The sequence below is a fragment of the Sapajus apella genome, unplaced genomic scaffold (assembly GCF_009761245.1).
Source record: "Sapajus apella isolate SASKATOON/1434 unplaced genomic scaffold, GSC_monkey_1.0 scaffold125, whole genome shotgun sequence".
Lineage (NCBI taxonomy): Eukaryota > Metazoa > Chordata > Mammalia > Primates > Cebidae > Sapajus > Sapajus apella.
Genome location: NW_022437065.1, coordinates 2,176,103 through 2,197,680, shown reverse-complemented (window position 1 = coordinate 2,197,680; position 21,578 = coordinate 2,176,103). Strand labels below are relative to the sequence as shown.

The window sequence follows — 21,578 nt, the reverse complement described above, 5'->3', positions numbered from 1 at the left end:
CTTTTTATTTCATAAAAAACAAGTTTACAGAAAAGTTACAAAAAGCATACATGAATTGCTATATGTACAAGTCATTAATATTCAACAACTTTTTTTTGAGACAGGGTCTCACTCTGTCACCCCAGGCTGAAGTTCAGTGGCATGATCTTGGCTCACTGCAACCTCTGCCCTATGAGCTCAAGTGATCCTCTGCCAGCCTCCTGAGTAGCTGGGACCACAGGTGCACACCACTATGTCCAGCGAAATTTTTGTATTTTTGGTAGAGATGGGGTTTCACCATGTTTCCTAGGCTGGTCTTGAACTCCTGAGCTCAAGATACCACCTGCGTCGGCCTCCCAAGGGGCTGGCATTACAGATGTGAGCCATAATGTCTAGCCAAGTATTCAGCAAATCTGAATATTTTACCACATTTTCTTCTTCTCTCTCTCTTTCTGTTATTATTGTTGCTACTATTATCATTTTTATAATTGCATGGTTGGACTGTTTGACAGTAAGCTGCAGACATCATGACATTTTAATCTTAAATACTTCTGTACGTACCTCTTAGGAACATGGACGTTCTTCTATGTAACTAGAATGATCAAATTCACCAAATTTGACAGATACAATATTAATATCAACTATACAGACTTTTTTCAAATATTGCCAATTTCCCCAATAATGTGTTCTAGAGTATTAAGTTTTTGATCTTGGATCCAAACCAAGGTCTTGCATTGATTTACATGAGAGCCTTTAAAGCCACTATTGAGTTGGGGGTCTGTGTTCTGAGATCCGAGGGTTCCAGACAACTCTTCTCTGAATAATTAGTGCCTCTCTGAGTTGACAGCCATAGAGGACTTGCAACTTCTCAAAAACTTTTTCCCTGCTTTCATCTCACTTGATCCTTACAACAGTCCTGTGAGAGAAACAGGGCACAGGTTAGCATCTCCATTTTATGGATGAGGAAACAGAGCTGCAGAGGGTGACAATGTGGGTTTGAGCCAAGAGATCTGTGATATAGCTCTGGCTTTGCAGTAAATCCCCAGACATTTCCTCCCCTCCCCAGCAGATGAATAGGCAGATGAGAACTTAGCCAGGCCTCCCACCTGCAGGGGTCTGGCCTTGCTGTGACGACAACACCTGTCTCCCTGTTGGCGGTTGTACCTCTGGTGCCAGGGACTAGGCAAGCAGATGTCTAGAAGAAAGCCAAGGTCGGCAAGACAGAGGCAATTGGGGAAAGAGCCCTTCCCTCTGCCCTAGTGCCTGTAGCAGTGTTACTCAATAACCTTTGAGTGCTACAGTGAGGCAATGACTTGCTCAGGGACCAGTTTCTCCATCTCTTGCAGAAGAGGCTGGCTGATGAATTTTGTGGTCCCTTTTTGCAATATGAATCCGGGATGCTGTGGCTGCTTCACCCATAGGGCTTTAGCCCTTACAGCTGTAGTGTGCTGCTGTACTTTCAGCTGCCATCACCTCTGTGTCTCCTTGTCCAAGGGCTTTTAAAGTGCCTGCACACACAGTGAGAGAGTAGTGCCAGCCCTCTCTCCTCCTGACCTCCCTGCCCCCAGCCACTTCTCCCTGAAAGCAAGCCTCAACACATGCATTGGCACATAAATACCTCAGCTCCCTCTCCCCTGACTCTGACACACATGTTCCAAGTGTGGTCCCTGGACTGGTACCAGTCTGGGAACTGTTTATTACTGGTTTGCAGTAACTAGAGAAATTAAGCATTTTGGGAGGCAGGGGTGGGCAGATCACCTGAGGTCAGCAGTTTGAGACCAGCCTGGCCAACCTGGTGAAACCCCATCTCTACTAAAAAAATACAAAAATTAGCCGGGCGTGGTGGTATGCACCTGTAATCCCAGCTACTCCAGAGGCTAAGGCTGGAGAATCACTTGAACCCAGGAGGCAGAGGTTGCAGTAATGGTGCCACTGCACTCTAGCCTGGGCAACAGAGGGAGACTCCATCTCAAGAAAAAGAACAAAAAAAAAAAAAAAAGAAAAAGAAATTGAGAATCAGCATTTGGGAGTTTCTCTAGCAATCTCATTGGGTAATTATATATATTTCAAACCCAATAGTAAAAAATTGGGGCTTGTATTTTGTATGCCTTGTTTTTTTACTTTTTCTAGGAATTCACTTTTATTGTATATTCAGAAGTGTCAGGAGGAGAAAAAAGTATTGGTCTAAAACATCTTAGAAATTAAAAAGAAAAAAAATGAATCCTTTAGCATAGATAGTTTGAAGAGAAGTCTTCTACACTGTTTCCCAATGGGGTTAAGCTCTGGCTGTGCGCTATTGTTCAATAATGCATGCTTTATTGCCCATCTTTCCTTTCTTGTCTTATTTCTCCACTACCCTACAAGTACTTCCTTGGATATCTCCCTAAATACACCACTTACACTCAAATTCATGTCTCAGGGTCTGCTTCTGGGAAGAACTCAGCCTAAGACAATGACTTATGTTTCATTCCAATTAATTCCAGAAGCCAGTTAGTTGCATCCTGTGATTTTCAAGTGCTTATGCCTTTGAAATGAAATGACTAAAGTTTCTTCATGGAAGTACCTTTTAAAAATACCTCAAGCCTTTAAGAGCATTTAGAGCGATTCAAGAGGCATTTTTGTTCAATTCCACCCATGTCTTAATACATTTAAGAAATGATTATGAGTAAGACATCCTAGAATGTGATCACCACATTTATCCACACTTTAATTTCACGAAAGCATTGAATTGTCCACCGTCTTCTCCTCCATTTACTCTGCTTTGCCCTCACAAAAAGCTCAAACATTGCACGAACTTTGCATGTACGTCCTCAGCCCTAGAGGTCTCAGGATCCTAGGAGAGACCAGGGCTATGAAGCGGGACCATATTCATTCTCAGAGTCTTCTAAATACAAGGGATTTCAAAGGAGCTGATCGCAAATCAAAGTAAAGAGCCACAGTCTTGGCTTTGTTCCCTGTCTGCTGTTTGTATATTTCATAGTATGCATGGGCTTGGGGTGCCCATGGCGGGGCCTGATGGTTATAACCACAATCAATCAATCCCAAACTATTTTCAGGACCTGCCAGCCATCGGGACAACTTCCAAAACTGTGTGAGTTTTCTTTTCATTATTTAAAGACTGGTGAAAGGATGCAAAAATACTTAATGAAAGGGTCAGGCTGACCAAGTGATGGGCCAGCTGAGGGCTTAAGGCCTGGGCTGTCAGAAGGGCATTAGCACCTGGGTCTCTCAGGCAGGCACACTTGGCATCTGGGCATCGTTTCATCCCTGGCATTGGGGTTGCGTGGTGCTGGGTTAGCTTTACAGCTCTAGTCTAATGCAGACGAAGTACCAAAGGGCCAATGAGACACTTAATACTGGTTTCCCCACTACCTTCATAGTCTAAAACTTTGCTCCTAGCTAAGACACAGTGGCCAAAAACCCCAAATGCTGTGAGCATTGGCCCAGGGCAATACTAATGGATCCACAGAGCACTATGTGCAGCAGCATAATCAGCAAACGAGGAGCAGCAAAGGCCTACATTATCATATCTGTGTCTTGCACCTCTGTGAACAGCAAAAGTGGCCCACTCTGCTTCTTCTCTGAGTAGGAAAACATGGCCAGAGCTCTACCAGACACCTTCAGGCTAGCGGTGCCAGGTAAAATATAGGACAGCCAGTTACATGCAAATTTCAGAGAAATAATATATTTAGTATAAGTATATCCCAATTAACACAGGGATACTTATACAAAAACAAACAAACAAAAAAAGATTTGTCATACCTGAAATCAAATGTAAACTAGCCATCCTGGATTTTTATTTGCTAAATCTGGTAACTCCTCCTTGGATCCTTGCTACCATTTCTGCATGCCCCTCCCTGTAGCTTTGGGGTGGTTTTGCTTCCAAGGAATTGTACCTGTGATCCTTCTTTTGCATGCCTGCTCTTGGGCTGCCAAAGCCACTTTGCCTGCAGACATAGAGAGGGAACGTGCATAGGAGTTTGCCTCCTTCACCTGGCCACAGGATGGCCCCTTGCTGGGCAACAATGATTGGGCACAGGTGTAGGAAAGGCCAGCTTTCTTGCCTTGAATATATCTAGCAGGCTCAGGCTGGAGCTCCCCTCTGTGGAAGTGGTCGGTCCCAACATTGCACACTCAATTGGCTTCATCTGCTCACTTGTCCTGCTTCCTTCACTCCCTTATCAGTTTCCCCTGGGAGCACATCCATCAGAAATCACTCACGTCAGAATCTATAGCTCAAGGTCTGCTTCTGGGGAATGGTGACTAAGATGGCTCAATAAGAAAGGGGTCTTCAGGGGGTGAGGAGAAGGCTTAACAATTTTGAAAAGCTGAAGGAAAGGCAATGGGGAGACCTTCCAGGGAGAAAGGTTCTTACTCCCTGTAGCTTATGCTGGAGAGGAGTGGGAGGGGGTGAAATTAAGCTTTCCAGCCTGCCTCCCTTGAGATGGAGGGTAGTCAGCCATTTGGCCTCCAGAGCAGAGCCTGGGCACTTGCCTCCTGGCTAGGAACCCACTGCTTTAAGTGATGCTTCAGTGCTCAAGCTCCTGTGGGGTCCTCTGTGCAGTCATGGGTCCTTCCTTCCACACCTGCTTGGCTTAGTTTTGCCCCTGGTAAGACTTGCAAGCCCTTAGCACACTGCCTGGCATGTGGAAGGTACTCTGGATATGTTGGAAGAATGAATAACTGAAGTTACATCATTTTCTTACAGCCAGTGTTCTGTGCTTCCCCAAGGCCTCCCTGGTCAAACTCAGTCTCTTAAACTTGCTGCAAATGCACCAAGTCATAGGATATCTAACAAGTCTTCAGGTTCTGAAGCCCTGGGGCAGGAAGGCCACGCACCGTGATTTGCATGGTTAAAAGTGAAAGCAGGTAGCTGCAGGGTTAGCCCCAGTTTCTTGAAAATGGAAAGGCTATTCTCCACCTTGCCTGCACAGAGGAATCACCTGGGATAGCTTTAAACAGTTGTGAAGTTTGGGTCTCACGGCTAGAGATTCTATTTTAATTGATGTGGGTGTGACCTGAGCATAAAGATTTTTGACAGTTTCTAAGAGATTCTATTATGCAGTTGAAGCTGAGAGCCACTGGGCAAGGAAGTTCTATACCTGGATGGAATGACTCAGGGCACCTTTGATTAAATAGGATGATGGTGTTGGGGATGGTAAAGGCATTAGGTTAATCGGGCTTTATCATTTAAAATTCTGGGATGTCTGCATTTCAGGAAATGAATGGTTCCTAGATTGAAGGAAGCTATTGTAGTTCAGCAGTTACTGCAGAGGTTCTCAAACTTAAGGGTGCATCAGAATCACCTCTAGGGCTTATAGAAATGCAGGTTGTTGGGCCCCACCCCTAGAGTTTCTGATTCAGTAGGTGTGGGGAGAGGCCCCAGATTTTGCATTTCTTAAAAATCCCCAGGTGATGTGGATGCTGCTGGGCTGGGGTACACATTTTGAGAACCACTGATTTCCTGTGAATTCTATTTGGAGCTAAGCTGATTCTCTTGAGAGTAATTTTTACTTTAACTTATTTGTTACCCATTGGTTTATCCCTCAAAAGTGTTCCTTAGGGACTGTATATTAGTTAGTTTTTTTCTGTAATCATGCTATGTAACAAACAACTCCCAAATGTCAGTGACTTATGACTGCAAACATTTATTTCATACTCACAAATATGGAGGTTGGCTACAGTTTAAACCATGCTAGATTTGAGTCCAGGCTTCAGTTTGTATTCATATTTGTTCCACATGGATTTATTCTGAGACCCTGACTGAAATAGCAATGGCTACCTGGAGCATGCTTATTTCATAACAGAAGACAGAAGCTTCAAGAGGGCTGGCAGAAGCTTAAAGCTTTAATTCGTAGCTTGATACGCTATCATTTTCACCCACATGCCATTGGCCAAAGCAATTCCCATGGTCAAGCTCAGCATCAGAGGACGGGGAAATACACTTTGTCCATGGTAAACAGTATCAGGGACAAGGAGTAAAGAATGATGGGCAAACAATATCATCTATCACAACTTGTTAGATGTCAGGCCTCTCATGAAGTTCTGAAGGGACACAGAAAGATAAAATGGAGTCTTGGCCTCTGAGAAGCACAGGTTGGCACGAAAGACAAAGATACAAGGAGGTACTAGAAATGAGATGCAGGACGAATGAGCAGCAGGAACATGCAGGTGGGAATGGTCCTGATCGCTGAGATGTCTACTATCTCACACTGTGCAGCCAAGGTCCTTGGAACTGGGCCCAGGCTGCAGTTCTGGAAGCCAGGCCTGTGTGTGGAAGCAGCTGAGCCGGCACACAGCTACAGGGCATGGAGCAAAGGGAAGTTGAGTCTGTGCCTGGGCGGAGGCAAGTTTGTTCCAGAAAGTCCAGAGTACCTAGTCCAAAGCGGAAAATAGCTAAGAGGGAGAATTGGCTTTTTTATCAAAGGGCTGCCACAGAAAACAAGAAACATGAGCACGGCATTAGGGAAGTGAAGCCTGTGGGTAATTTGTGGTGGCAAGGGGTTGGAGGCGGAAAGACTGTTTGATGGGGTGCCTACTGTATTGAGCTTCAGGCAGCAAAGGTATTACGAAAGCCGTCAAGTTGGAGGACCGGAAAAGGAAAGTGGATCTGGGCAGCTTTCCCAGAGGAGCAAGTATTCCACCTGGGGCATAGCTGGTGAGTAGGAGTTTGTTAGCAGATGGAAGCTAGATGACAGGAAGGGGAGCGTTAGGAGCTTGGGTGACAATTCCAGGGGCACTGAGACTCCTCTCTTTTCCAGTAAGTTCCTGCAGTTGCTATCTTTGCCCCAGTCCACTCCTCATCCTCACCCCCAAGTTCCAGGCTGCCATGATGGCCACAGCTGTGTTTGTGTTTCCAGGTCACTGAGGTTTTATTGCCTCTGAGGTTCAAGGATTTTTTCCTCCTCAAGTATTTACCACTGAAATTATGTTTGATCTCAGAATGATTACAAAACTCTGAGGCTCCCAAACAGTATCACTTAGACTGAGTTTTCTGGGGACTGGTGTCCAGAACTGACATCCCCAGTGCTAGGTTCAAACATAGGATCTGCCAGAACTCCCCCTCTTCAGCTATCCTTCATAGGTGAGTGAGGGGAGAGCCCTGCCTCCACTAAGCCAAGTTCTAGCCATCATCTATTATCAGAGAAACACAGTAAGTCCCCTAAGATGGCACGATTAAACACTCTAAAGTCTTGAAGTCATCCTTCCAGGAATCTAGAGGCTCACATGAAAATTCTACTTCTGGGAGTCTGCCATGACATCCTCAATCTCCTGAGCTGAGTGAGTGAATGAGGCCAGGAAGACCTCAACTTCATAAAGAAAGGCATTTGAGATGGAAGGAAAAGCTAGCTCAAAGGCACAAAGAGGTAAACACTCTGTTGGTGTCAGCAGTGTCTGCTCAATTAGACATGGCTGAGCCAGGTTAAGCAGGGTGGGTTGAGAAGTTAAGTCAGGGTGAGGAGTGGAGAATGAGCCTGCATGGGAGGGAGGAGCTGGTAGCTGGTGGGGGCGAGGCTATATGTAGGCAGCAGAGACCATAAAAGCTGTTCAAAAGGGGAAGTGGCTCTTTGCAAACTTTATCACATTTCCTCTGAAAAGTCCCATTGAAGTCAGAGGAGACTGGAGAGAGATTCGAGAGAACACTGATTAGGGCCATGGTGTCGGAAAGCTTGGAAAGAGAACATTCGAGAACCTTTAGTCTTTTCAGCATGAGTTGCAAAGTCAACTTCCTACAGGGATGGGACAGGGATGTAAGGGAACGAGCAGGCTGGGTTTTCTTCTTTTTTTCATTCCAGAATGGCATCCTAGGCTTTGCTGTGCTCTGTGGGAAAATGCTTTGCATAGTAATGACATAAGAGTCTCCAATTCCACTCCAAGATATATGTTCACTCCCATTTTCCTTTAAAGACACATCCCTTTCTTTTCTGCACCTTTGATAGAGACATGGGTATGGGAAATATTTCATTCTCCTCTTAATGGCAACATACCAGACCCACAAAATGAAAAGAAATGATTTATGGCAACTGATAGCTGGCCTCACTGGAAGAGAGTTGTAGGGAGCACTGGGGTTGTGGAAAGCTAAGTGGGGATGTCCAGACCCAAAAGGGAGCTATCCTCTTCTCAGCTTCAGTGGGTGAGATCAAATTTTCTAATTTTGAAGAAGAAATGGAAAAAAGTTTTAGTATAAAATCTTTCTATTTTTAAACATTGGCTACCAATCTGCATTTTTTGCCATGCTGCAGAGGCCAGACATAGACTGTGGGACCCTTGATTTGTACCTCTCCCCAGATCTTTACTGGGGATCGTGCCCTTAGATGTGAGATTGTCAACTTTTTCCAACAGCGACACCTTGAAGACAGTCATGGTCCAGAAATGGCAGGGCTGTATCAGGGGACTGGGGAGTTGAGGTGAGCTTGGGGGTAGAGATGGTGGCCTTCTGAGAAATAAAGGGGAAAAAGATTTGTGGTTTTGGTTCCAGCCATTCCAGTTCTGTGGGGCTACTCCCATGAGGCAAAGCTCCCTGTTCCCCTTGTCTAATACACTGAAATCCAGATGGGTCAAGAGGCCCCAAGGCCCAGCCAGAATCCACTGGAGCTAGGGGTAGGGGGGCAGGCAGTCAAGTGGGCTGTATTAGTTTCCTGGGACTCTGTAAGAAAGTATCACAAACTGGATGGCTTAGAACAAGAGATTCATGCTCTCACAATTCGGGAGACCAGAAATTCAAAATCCAAGTGCCGTCAGGGCCATGCTGTCTCTGAAGACTCTAGGGAAGGATCCTTCCTTACCTCTTCCAGCTTCTGGTAATTGCTGGCAACCCATGGCACTCCTTGGCTTATAGACGCATCACTCCAACCTCTGCTTCCATCTTCACATGATGATCTTCCCTTTGTGTGTGTCTGTGTCCAAACTTCTCTCTTCTTATGAGGACATCCGTCATTGTATTTAGGGTCTACTTCATCTTAACTTGATTACATCTACAAAGACCCTATTGCAGGAGAAGAGGTACCCAGATGGCCTTGACTGACCTAACTCTTCTCCACCCTGCCGCTTATAGTTCCCAGAATATTGGAGAATATGCCAAGAATGCAATATCTTCTGATAAGAAGGCACTGTCTGGAACAGCCTGGGCTCTGTCCTCAGTTCTTCTAGAACAGAAATGTCCTATAGTGCTTATTCTCAGCAATTCCAGTGACACTGAGGGTATAAAACCCAGGGCTGAGTGCTTTTGGGGCCCCTCAGTTGCAGTGTGACATGGAGCACATGCAGAAGAGACTCCATCCACCTTAAGCAGCTTTCTTGAGCCTTGGGGAACTGGCTCACCATGGGTCCTAGGCTTCTCTTTGCTTTTGCTGCCTATTACTCTGTGAGTAATAAATCTGCTTTGCTTGACTTGTGTGAGTGTTCTGACTCACTAAATTTATGCCAGTGGGAAAGGGCCGTTGCATCCATTTCCAAACAAGACCACATTTTGAGGTTCTGGGTGAACATGAATTTGGTGGGGGGAGCGGCATTATTCAACCCAGCACATCAGCCATCTTGAATTCCTGACTCCTTCATCAGGCGAGTATTCAGGATGGCTGGGCCGCAGTCCCATCAGGCCATGCTGAGGCCCACTTCCATGTCTCAGTCAGGTGTGTGCCACTGGTGGCCTGGAAGGACAAGCAGAAGCCCAAGGCCCTTTAGGGGTTGACAGCGCTGTGGGCAGGCCCAGTCTCTCAGAAGAGGGCTGAGGTCGGAGGCTGGCTGGGACTCACATGGGAAAGCTGATGCTGGAGGGAGTGGGCATTCCTTGCCCCAGTGCTGAGCAGGGACATCATCACTTAGCCCTGAAGCTCCTGTGGCTTGAGTCCCAGCTGCAGGTCCTTGCTGGCTTAAGAGCTCTGTCCTGACAAAATAAAAACAACTCTTAGGTAGCTCTTGCTACATGGCAAGAGCCCCCGGAGAACTACTGTGGCTTGCAAATGAATCTCTGGGAAGAGGAGGGGGAACAAGGAGATAGCTTGCATGCTGAAGCTCTGATTATTCTATGGCAACTTTTCAGACACTGAGAGAGCCTGTGTCTTGGATGTCTTCTCCTTTCCCACCTAGCTTTGGGCCTGCTTATATATCCTGGCCTTCCACGTTTTCAACCTTTAGGGGAACACTTTTCTGCCCTCTTACTCTTGTATTCTCCCTAACAATAACTTTGTGGCCACCCCTTGCTTATGGGCCCCTGTGGTGGCCCAAATTGGAGGATCTCTGGTCCCTATAGGCAGAAGGAGCTATGTCTGTTTAGGAAACGCAGCAGAGAACCTGAAGGGCACATGAACTTCCTTTGGAAGTTCAGAGTCCCAGGAACATAGGTTGTGGGATTCCTGAGTTGGAGAAGACATTAACTGTCACCAAATTAACTTTCTTGGAGCTTTGAGTCTCCTCTCCATGGCTGCTCCTCAGGGTCATCCCATGCTTGAAAAAGCTGCAGAGACAGGGCTTTTGCTACCCCCAAGGCAGCCCAATTCATTTTTAGGCAACTCTAATCTTTTATCAAATTCGTCCTGATGCTGAGTCAGAATCTGCCTCACTGGGCACTTCACCCCTTAATCCTGGTTTATCCACTGGGGCCTGGAGCACAGGTCTAATTCATCAAATCATAAGCTATCAGAGCTGGAGGCCACCAAGGCCAACCCCTCATCTTAAGTTCCCTTTCTTTCTCCAGATGCCGCTTCCAGATGACCAGCCTTGGCCAGAATTATCTGCAGTTTGTATTTGTCTGCTTCTTTCCTGGATTTTAAGAGTATTTTATTTTTGTTTTCTTGCTAGACTTGGGTACCCTTTCTGAAAAACCAGGTTGGCCTTCTCAGTCTATGAAGAAAAGGAGGGTGGCAAAAGTGCCCTGCACAGGTATGACAAATGGAAGACCAGTGGCTACACTCACGAACCCAAAGACCAGAGTGGGCAGGAGGCAGACAGGCCTGTCTCCCCACCAACCTGAGGTCTGCAGAGGACCTAAGGCTGCAGGCAGCTGTTCTCTCTGACTAGCACCCCCCCATCCTCGATATAAAAGCACACCCATCATAGTATTTATAGAACTAGTAAATAAAGAATAAAATAGCAAGTGAAAGTAGATTTTGATTGCCTACGTGTTGGTAAAACCCAGCTGGAATAATTTGATTCATGCATGGAAAAATGCCTCCAAAGCAGGGCCTTTTTTTAGTGTGCCGAAACTGAAGCCCTCCAGCCGCAGATAGAAATTTCTGCTCCTATAGTTTGGCTCTAAGACTAAGAATTAAAATCTAAAATGAGATTCCAAGAGAACTAATTATTTGATCCCTCAAAATATACCAACTATCCGTTTTCCAATCTTGCAGACAAAGCTGCTGAATGAAGGAAGAGATGATAACGCCCTCTTTGGCACCCAGCTCTTTCTGGGAGGTACATTCTCACCCAGTTGGAAGGGAATGAAGACTATCTCATCTGTCAGACCTCTGGACATAGCCCCGTGGCACAAAGAGATGTGTCTTTAGGCAAAATTAGGCAGCTTGTGAATTTGATTTCTGTTCCTAGTATAAAGGGGCTGTGACTAATTTTATATTCTGAAAGTGGTTTTGAGGAATGAAAAATCTATTCTTCCCACCCCCAACCACCCACTCCCTCGAATAAGGGTTTCCTTTTCCCAAGACGCCAGATTGCTTTGCAGACAATGCCACTCACTTATTATAGAAGGTTCTAGGAGAAGTTGGCATAGAGCATACTTCTGTTCCTGGGAATTCTCTGGCTTAATGGACACTGGACTTATCAGTGGCCCATGGCTGTCGACAGCTGCTGCTTTTCTTGTCTGTGATGCCCCCTCAAATGCACAAACACACACACAGGAAGCCCTAATATGGTGACCTTAAGAGCTAGTTTAAAAAATTCTTTTGTTTTAGAAATTGTGTGGGCTGGTAGAAAGATGAAGTGAAGTTTTCACAATTAAGAACTGTGCTTTGGAGTGTTGATCCCAGGAGACAAACTCCCAGAAAACATGCCTTCACTACTCTTGACTTTGGCTTTCACTTAGGCATCCAATTGGGTTTCTAAGATTTATTTTTTAAAATGTGAGGATTAAGGGATTCCCAATCACTTAATGAGAATGAAGGATGAAGGGGTTTCCAATCACTCATATTTTAGTGAGAATTAGTCCAAGAAAATAGCTTTCCTCTGAAACCCCTTTTTGCATTCGGCTACTTGGGGTGAGAGAGAGGGTTAATTTTAGCTATAGTGCACCTTGGGGACTGAGGACCTAAATTAAGAGATTCCTACATTTGAATTCCAACATTTTCTAATGTTCAGATGCATCTGATAGACCAGTAATTTGTCTAAGGAGATTGACCACCATTTTAAACACTGTCTTCATGGGGCGGGGGGCGGGGGGCGGGGGGGGCGTTTGTTACTAGTTCTGAACAACCAGCTTGCAAGTGAATTTTTTCAGTCAATAATTTAGCCAATGATGAAACTGACATTCATAAAGGCAAAAAGGTCTCACATGTGCAGTAGTGAAAAAAGAATTCATTCCTCCAGATGTAGGGTCATGGTGTTACAGATAAAGGAAGGGCTCGTAGTACAAAGAAGCCCACAAGGACAAGCCTATGGGGTCATGGTGAAGTGCTTTGTCATTGCATTCTACCACCCCCTCCCCAACTCCCTGCTACTACTTATTTTCAGTTCTACCCTGCCAGGGGGTTTCTGAGGTGTTGCCCCAGAAGTGCCCAAACCCTGACCTGCTGTCAAGGGCATCCCTGTAGATGTTCATCCTCTCTCATGGGGAACCTCCATGGAAATCTAATTATTCATATTCCAATTATTGCTAAGCTCCAGCGATTGAAATGATGCATGACTTCTTGTCATTAGAACACCGCTAGTATGGTCAGAGTTCTGTGTCTGCAATGGTTTCGGGACCGCAGGGCAGAGGCAAGAATGAGGAGGAAGGAAGACTTTTTTCCACCTGGCACCTTGGACTGAAGTTGCTCAAACTTCAGTGATGGTTATGCATCAGTTTTGCACACTGGAGCGAGTGAACACCTGCAACTGCCTGCAGGATCTCACGTGGACGTTTTTAGGTAAACGGAGCTCATAGTTTCATCATATTTTCCTTTGTGTGTGTGTGTGTGTGAGACAGAGTCTCACTGTCACCTACGCTGGAGTGCAATGGCATGATCTTGGCTCACTGCAACCTCCATCCCCCGGGTTCAAGCTATTCTCCTGCTTCAGGCTTCTGATTATCTGGGATTACAGGTGTGTGCCACCATGCCCAACTAAATTTTTTTGTATTTTTAATAGCGATAGGGTTTCATCATGTAGGCCAGGCTGGTCTCAAACTCCTGACCTCAGATGATCTACCCACCTTGGCCTTCCCAAGTGCTGGGATTACAGGTGTGAGTCACTGCACCCTGCCCTCATCAGATTTTCAAAGGGATTGTGACCACTCCCATGAAAAAGATTAAAAACACCAGCATAGAAAATTAGGATGATATATGGTAAAATGATTGCATCAGTTCAAATAGGTAAGACTATGTTAGAGTAACAAACTCGGTGGCTTAAATGCAGCAAAGCTTATTCCCTATTTATGCTCTGTGCCTGATATGGGCTGGCAGGGAGAATATGCTCACTGCAGCCACTCAGATGCCCAAGCTGAAAAAGTCTTCACCTCGACAGAAGCTTCCCCCATCACCACAGCAGCAGGAAAACCAAGTGTCCTGAAAGCTCACTGGCTGTTAAACTTCCACCCAGGCGTGCTCACATTTTTAATTGGCCCAAACAAGTGACATGGCCATCAGGTGTCTCAAAAACAGAAGGGGACATCTGATCCATCGTGTGCCCACACGGAGAACTGGAATATTTGTGAACATCCCTAATGTCTACTGCTGTGATATAAAAATTTTGGAAAGAAAACCATAAAGTGTTCAGCTAATCCACTTTAAAAATTAAGAGCAAGGAACATAAAACTGTATTCAACAAATATAGTGCATAATAAAAGGAATTCAATTCCTTGTTATGGCCAATTAAGATAGAAAAAGTCGGGTGAAAGAGATTGAAAGAGAGTGGGAAAATGAGAGGAGAGGAGAAAGAGGAGGGAAGAAAATGAAAGGGGCTTTTGTGCAGAGAGGAAAAGGGGCAAGGCCACATGTCAAAGCAAGGTCAGTCTTTTCTGCCAGCTGAGCCCTACATCTCATGGTTCCACCCAGGCTGCTGGCCCAGGAGGCCAATTCCCTGGGTGCAGGCAGTCTTCCAAGTTTCCCCGCACCCCAGCTTTCTGCGGGCTGCTCTAAGTAAACAGCACAGCAGGGCCCCCATGCTCTGCATGGAGCTCCTTGCAGAAAATCCCCTCCTTTTGCATTTCCTGGGAGCAACACACTTGAGACCATCTGAGTGAAGCTCAAAGTCAGGAGTGGCTTGTGTGCCAGGATCCCACCCCAGGTCATCCCCCTGCCAGACGCTGGGGTTCCTTTTGTGCGTGAAGGTCACCTGTGCAAAGGCTACAGACAGACCAAAGTGTGTCAAAAGCAGCAAAGGAAATCTCCTTCCCTAATGCAGTAACTCAATTCAGTGCACGTGTTGAAACTATGACATAAATATGCTAAGCACATATTTTATAATAGAAAAGACTCATTCTGTCTCTCTGTACATCTGCATGTTTTAAAGGCATAAACTAGCCCCAAGGGCTGTGACTTCCTCCACCCCCACTTCTTCCCTGGCTCCTGGAGCTGCATCTTCCCTTTGCCCCAGGAAAGCCATGCTTATATGGCTGTCCTCCTGTGGTCCCCTGCTCTCCTCATTTACTGCTCACTAAGAGAAATGGAGAGGTCAGCTTGGAGCCCTCCCTATACTCCTGGAGGAGACATATACCTAGCTGAGAGATGGGCCGGGCTTAGGGGAGAGTCAGGGACAAACGGAGAAATCTTGGGAATGGCACAGGACTGGCTGTCTTGCATTTTCCTGACCAGTTTCAGTTCATTCCTCACTACTACTGCCCTGGGGTAAGGCGGTGTGAACTTTGCTTTTCAAAAGCCATGTCCCCTGTATCAGTCAGCTATTGCTGACAAGCTACTCCAAGATTTAGTGGTCTAAAACAATAGCTGTTTCTTATTTCTCACTAGTCTGTGGCTTAGCCAGACGATTCTTCTGGTCTGGGCTGGGCTCCTTAGGCCTCCTCTAGACTTATCCCACTCAAAGAGCAGCTGATGTGGTATCTGTCTATGGCCAGCTGATGTGGTAGCTGGAGCTGTCTGGGGGTTCTCTCCCATCATCTGGCATCCTCTGCCAGACTAGCCCAAGCTTCTTCACATGGCCATCGTAGGGTTCCAACAGTAACGAGAAGGCACATCCCAGTGTTCAAATGCTTTTCAGACCTCTGCTTGGGCCACTTTTGTTACTCTGTCATTGGCCAAAGTAAGTCACATGGTTAACCCAGATTAAAGGGTAGAGAAATAGATTCAATCTTGCTGGGAGGAGCTGTAAAGTCACTTTATAAAGGTGAAGATAAGGAGGTGGGTGGTACAAGTTTGTAGTCATTTGTAGTCATCTGACACTCTCAAATCCTAGCCTTTTCGTGTCACTTCTCTGGTAGATGGTCTTCCTGATGTCCCCTTTCCCCACACCATGGTCCAGGCCATACAGCCAGTAGGGGATCAATGTGCACTACTCTGTGAGAGACTCAGGGCACCATGATACACAAGCAAAGGGACCCTTTCTGGGTTAGACTTGGTTGTACATGAAAAAAAAAAAAAAAAAAACCATCTGAAATAACAGGGTTTAAACAAGGTAGAAAGTTTTGTCTTGGGCCAAATAGGCAGCCTCGGAGCCTTGATAAAATCACCAGGGACCAAAGGCTTCTTCCAGCTCACTGATTTACCTCCTACAGACAACTTACTTGCCCTCATGATCTAAGAAGGCTGCTAGAGCTCCAGCCATCACATCTGCAGGCAGCAATATGGAAGAAAGAAATAAGGGCATATCTCTCTCTTAAAGGAGATCTTCCAGTGGTCTCACTTACTTCTGCTCACATCTCAGTGGCCAGAAATTAGCTGTACCCTCTAGTATAGGGCACACCTACACAAAAAGGTGGCTCAGAGAAGGCTGGCCACATTGATGCTTCAAATAAATTTTCTGTGACTAGGGAAAAGGAGCAAAAGGACGGGGGCTCTTTGCCAAATAAGTTCTTTTGCACACATGTTATATGACTGTGAAATTCTAAGACATCGTTGCATAAATTTCATTTGTTTAATCATCACACCTGGAGTAGATTCATGTTATCCAGTTAGTTTGGTTCATGTAAATGCATGTAGTCCCCTATTGCAGTCCCCCAGGCAACTTGTCATTCCTTTGTGACTCAGTGGCCTCTTGGGCAATGCTCTGAGGGGGCCCAGGGGCTGGCTCACCTACTCAATCCCAGGGTCGAGGCTCATTTTATTTTATTTTCCAATTTTAATTGCTATATGACAACCTCACAGTAAAATTCACAAATCTGAAGCATATACAGCTGGAGGACTTTTTATATATGTAGCACCCATGCAACGACTGCCCAGATCAAGCTATAGAACATTTCAGCCCCTCCACCCTCACCCAGAAAGTCTCCCAGTGCCTCTTCCCCATCATGTCTCTTCCCCACACCCAACCCTGTAACCTTTTGTGTGAGGAGATCACCTGCACGAAGGCTGTAGTCACCTGTATGGCTGGAATGTCCCAACACTCACGTTGCAAAATAGCATTAAGTAGTCTCACCCATGTTTTGGTTCCTCTTCTCCCCTCTCATGCAGTCTTTATTTGCTCTCTGGTTCTGGTCTCCCTCTCTCTTAAGGCTTCTTTATGCTTCAAAAGCAGTATGGCCTTTCTTGTTTGGGGTTCCCTTCCTTACCACAGCCCTGACTGGTCATATTCTTCCTGCTGGCGTCCGATCAAAGAAACCTGGTAATTTGTAGGACAATTTGACATGTTCTCTGTGGCTGCCATAGGCTGATGTGTAGGAGGACTATACAGACCCACTTTGGTTCAACTGAAATAACTTTATGGTGTCACTACTCAGAGTGCAGCCCCCACCAGTGGCGTCAGTCCCACTGGGAATGTATTAGAAGTGCAGATCCTTTGGCCCCTGAGAGCTGCTCTAAAGTGGCATGGGTATTTTATCAGGAGGTGAGAGCCTCTACAAGCACCTAGGTCTGGGGGGCCTCCATCAAGTTGCTGTGTGCCCCAGGTAGGAGCTGAACAGTAGTGTCACACCACCAAAGCATTATCATTCTATGAAGGCATAGTTGCTCCGTTGTCTTGAACCTGCCATCCCCTGGATCTGGTTTTTCAAACTCTCCTTTTCTTACTACCAATCCACAGTCCCTTCTCTGCAATGGAAACCCAAAAGTTTTGTGTAAGTTTGGCACAAATGTATTTGGCAGCAAAACCTGGTTTGAATTGATATGAGACTTTTTAGGGTTATGATATATCCCTCTTTGTATGATTATTCATGTCTCAGCACAGAACCATCATTGTGTCTGATTACTCATGGGATGTTTCATAAAACATGGTTTCTACAAGTCTTACCTTTCTAATATATGAAAACTTCTTAATTCTGAAACTTATTTGAGCCAAAGGTTTTGGATGAAGGATGTGGACATTTCTCTCCTCTGCTTCACATAGTTTATGCTTTCCACTCCTTTAACTTCCGCCTTCATTTTAAATTATGATTATGATGATGATTATTAATTACAAAGGTAATACTTGTTTGAAAAAACTCAGACTATGGAAATAGACAATCCTGCTCCTGCTTCTGATCACGGCTTACTGTCTCTGCCTTCCTTTTTCTTTTCCTTTACACACATGCATAGATATAGCCCAAAATGCACATATGCAAACACATATTTTAGTAATAAAAATGCAATCATACTCTGCATAGTACTGTGCATCTCTTCCCTCCACTTAAATAATGTATCAGAGGTTTTTCTTTCCTATGTATATATATACATTTGGCAGATGCTGTTGGTGCCTGGCCTGTATCCCCGAAGTCTGACCACTTTGGTGTGTGCCATTCCCTTCTAATTGCCAGGGTCCACATCGTTTGGCCTGAGGGCTTTCTCCAAGCTCTGCCAAAGCAGGGAAGGCTGGAAGTTCCATGGAATTAACAGCCCAGGGAGCAGCCCTCAACCAGAGTCTCAGGAGTTGGTGTCTAATTACACCAGCTCCCTTGCTCTTTGAGTGGGATAACTTGGAGGCATTTCCTGGAGGTCCCCAGCAGAACTGAGCCGCAGTTGCCCACAGCAGTAACTAGCTGGTTAATATGCCTTTTATTGGCTTGCCTTCCCTTCCCCATCTCCCCTCCCCACTCCCCTCCACCTCCCAGCCGCACCCCTCCTGTGCTTCTTCCATCTCCCAGATAATTTGTGCCATTATGCTTGTCTCAGGATCTGTTTCTGCAGAAATCCGTACTAGGACAATTTAGAAACACTTTTGCTTTTTATTAACTTCCAAGTGTGCTACCGTATGGCTAGATCATGATTTCTTTAACCATTCCCTTATTACTGTTCTGCTGGACAATTATGGTGCTGCTAATTTTTCCATGTGACAGATGAGGCCACAGTAAGCCTCTTGTACATATATTTTTGGAAGTGAACATTTTTGAAAGAAAGATTCCAAGAGGTAGAGTTTTTGAGTCAAAAGGTATGTACATTTAAAATTTTGAAAGATATGCAGGCATTTTGCTTAAAATATTTTGGATGTTACATCATTTTCCCTTTTAATTTGTTTGCTCCATCTAGTTGGGCTTTGCCCTGCTCCTCTGCTCAGAATCTGTGTTCTCCTGGGAGCTTATGTTAGAGCATCTCAGCTAGAGTGACCAACTGTCACAGTGTGCCTGGGATGGGAGGATTTCTCAGGCCATAGATCTTTCAGTGCTTCAACTGAGACAATCCCAGGCAAATAGAGATGGTCAGTCACCCTATTCTCTGCCCCTTCAGCCGTGCTCTCAGTTTCAGGAACTCCTGCTTTCAATTCTTCTGCCTCAGGCTTCACACCGAGGAACTCCCGCCCAAGCTGCCTTGGGGTCTCACCTCCCAGCTCACAGGGCACCTTCTGCTCCCTTAAGCCAGTTTGTCACTAAACACACACATGCAAACACCTGCATTTTCACAGTTATCCATTGGGATGTGATTGCATTGCTCTGTTATAACTATTTCCTTTCAAGCACAAACATGTCTGCCTCCTCTGTGGTATCTCCCAGTGGCCCAATGCATTTCCACAAGCCAGGTGCCAAGGGGAGAAATGTGGGCACTCTTTTTCCTAATCTATTTCTATTTCTCTTAGGTTTTTCTGTCTTTTCTTCCCAGCTCTCATTCCAGGGAATGCTCAGCCTGTACCCTTGGGATAGAGTATAATTTTCATCTATCTTTCTGTTAATACTTTGAATATCTCTTCTCCTTATCTGGGATGGGGGTAAGAGGAAGAGAGAGCTGAGCTGAAAGATGAAGAAGAACAGATACCTAAGAGCCTTGCTTAAGCATCTAGAACTAGCCAAACCTGAGGCCCCTCTATTTGTCTTAGTTTGGGTACTCAAAACAGTTCCTAAGACAAAGATTTGATTTTAAGTAGTTTATTTATAAAATGGGCTCAGGAAGCCACACACAGGGGAGGAAGGAAGTCAAGGAAGGGAAGAAAGCCAATGATGACTCTGTGAATAAATAAGCCAATGACCCTTTGGACAACTGAGGCTCAATCCAGTTAAGTAACTCCAGGAGCTAGCGTGAAACATGCCTTTAAGGTACCTGTCTGAGAACGAGGGAGCTGGGGTATTTATCCTTTAGCTTCTTCACCATCCTTGGTCGAAGTTTGCTTCTGGGGGCATTAACTCTCTGGAACTTCTGGCTTGTCCTGCCATGAGCCAAAGGCACTCCAGTGGCCAGAAGAAAAGCCTTGGTATTCATCAGCCACTTTCTGGGGCATGTGAGTGGGGCACTGACACTTCTGCTTCAGCACCCTGTCCTCATCCCATCTGGACCATCACATTCTCTTTGCTGCTCATTCCAAGTCTGTTTCTGTCACTTGCAATCACAAGAATCCTGACTAACACATGGTCCCAGCTGCCCCAACCGTGGATATTTGTTCCCTACTGGAGCCCCCGTACACTTGTTCCTGTGCCTTTGGCACTGAGTGCCTTTGTCCCTTTTCTCCAAGCAGACCGAGGGCCCAACTCACTATGCGTACTACATGCCAGGCCATGTGAAACCCCCACAGCCACCCTATGAGGTGAGGACTGGAAGTATAGTTGCTAGATGAGGTTCACAGAGATCAAGCCACTAGCCAAGGTCACACAGCTAGAACAGGCCAGAGCAAACACTTGGACTCAGGTCTGCATGGCCTGAAGACATGTGTTTTTGCTGCTTCTTGCTCCAGGTCTGCGCTATCCACCCTGGCCATCAGCTATCATGTTAACTCTTGAGATCTTCTCCCATTAGGCCCCACTCTCTTAAGCCACTTCAATCACTACCAAATAAAAACATTTCCCATTAGCTCGTTCCATTTTCCAAGGATCCCTGACTCGCTTAATCCCCTGCATTTTCCCCATTTGGTTAGAGGGTCCTTTCCCACTTCTGACATCTCCATTGTGGCTTCTCTGTACACACAATAAGAAAGAAGCCCCAATTGGTTTGGAAAAAGGTAGGGGTTGTTATTAACACCTGGTGTCACAGATAAAGAGGCAGAGGCCCAGAGAGGTGGTGCAAGGCGTTGAGACCACATAGCTGGTGGTTGACAGAGCCTGGCTTGAAATCTGAGTTTCCCCCTAAATCTTGGGGTGTCTCCTTAAATTCACTGTGTCTACAGAATGCCTGGTGGCCCAACCTACTATCCAGCTTCCCATGGGCAGGGACCACATGTGATCTCACTTGGGTATGGAGTTGTGGCTTTTGTCTTTACAAAGTGTTTGGTAAAATGAATTGCTGTCTCCCTAGACGTAGCTGAGAAGAGATCTGATGGAGCAGTTCCCTTGGGAGCTAGGAGCATGAGAAAGCTCTGACTCCACTTTCCGGTCCCCCTCAGTGGGTCTGGCCAGAGTGACCCTTTCTCCAGGAGCTGGGCGAGGGCCTGTGCTCCTCTGTGCTATGGCTTGCACCGCATTGACTCCAAAGGCTTGCAAAGCCCGCGGAGGGATGGCTCCCTCGGGGGCCCAGGGGCCAGGAAAATGCAAGCCCTGTTCAACTGTCACCCAGCAACGCCACACACAAACATTTGCTGACAGGAAGAGGCGAGTGGCATTAAAGCCGCCTGACAGGGAGGTGACAGGGCAGCAGGGAGAGTGTGTAATTGCCAGCCTGGAAGGCTGGCCTGTGGCCAGCACATTGAGTTTAACCGCCTGTGTCACTGCCCTCCACATCCAACGAGGAGGATGCCCATGGCCATGTTTTCAGGCTGAGCGCCCTGTCATGGTCTGATCTGGCCTGACCATGGGAGTACATCCGAGGGATCAGCTTTGGGCATGATTCCCACTCCTTCATCACAGCCTGAGCCAAGTGCAGAAGGCAAGGGTGGCCCCAGCTCACAGATGACCCCTCTGTCAGAGTGGCCCCTGCCTTCATCTGAACAGCTGACGGGTCCTCGGGTGCCCC

At 46.1% G+C, this 21,578-nt stretch overlaps 1 long non-coding RNA gene across 1 annotated transcript; it reads left to right on the top strand.

Moving 5' to 3' along the window:
- The first annotated feature begins 6,372 nt into the window (after positions 1–6,372).
- LOC116539055 lies at positions 6,373–12,799 on the top strand. Its single transcript, XR_004263903.1, has 3 exons — positions 6,373–6,637; positions 10,780–10,860; positions 11,328–12,799. It is a non-coding gene; the product is annotated as an uncharacterized LOC116539055 (long non-coding RNA).
- Positions 12,800–21,578: the final 8,779 nt, after the last annotated feature.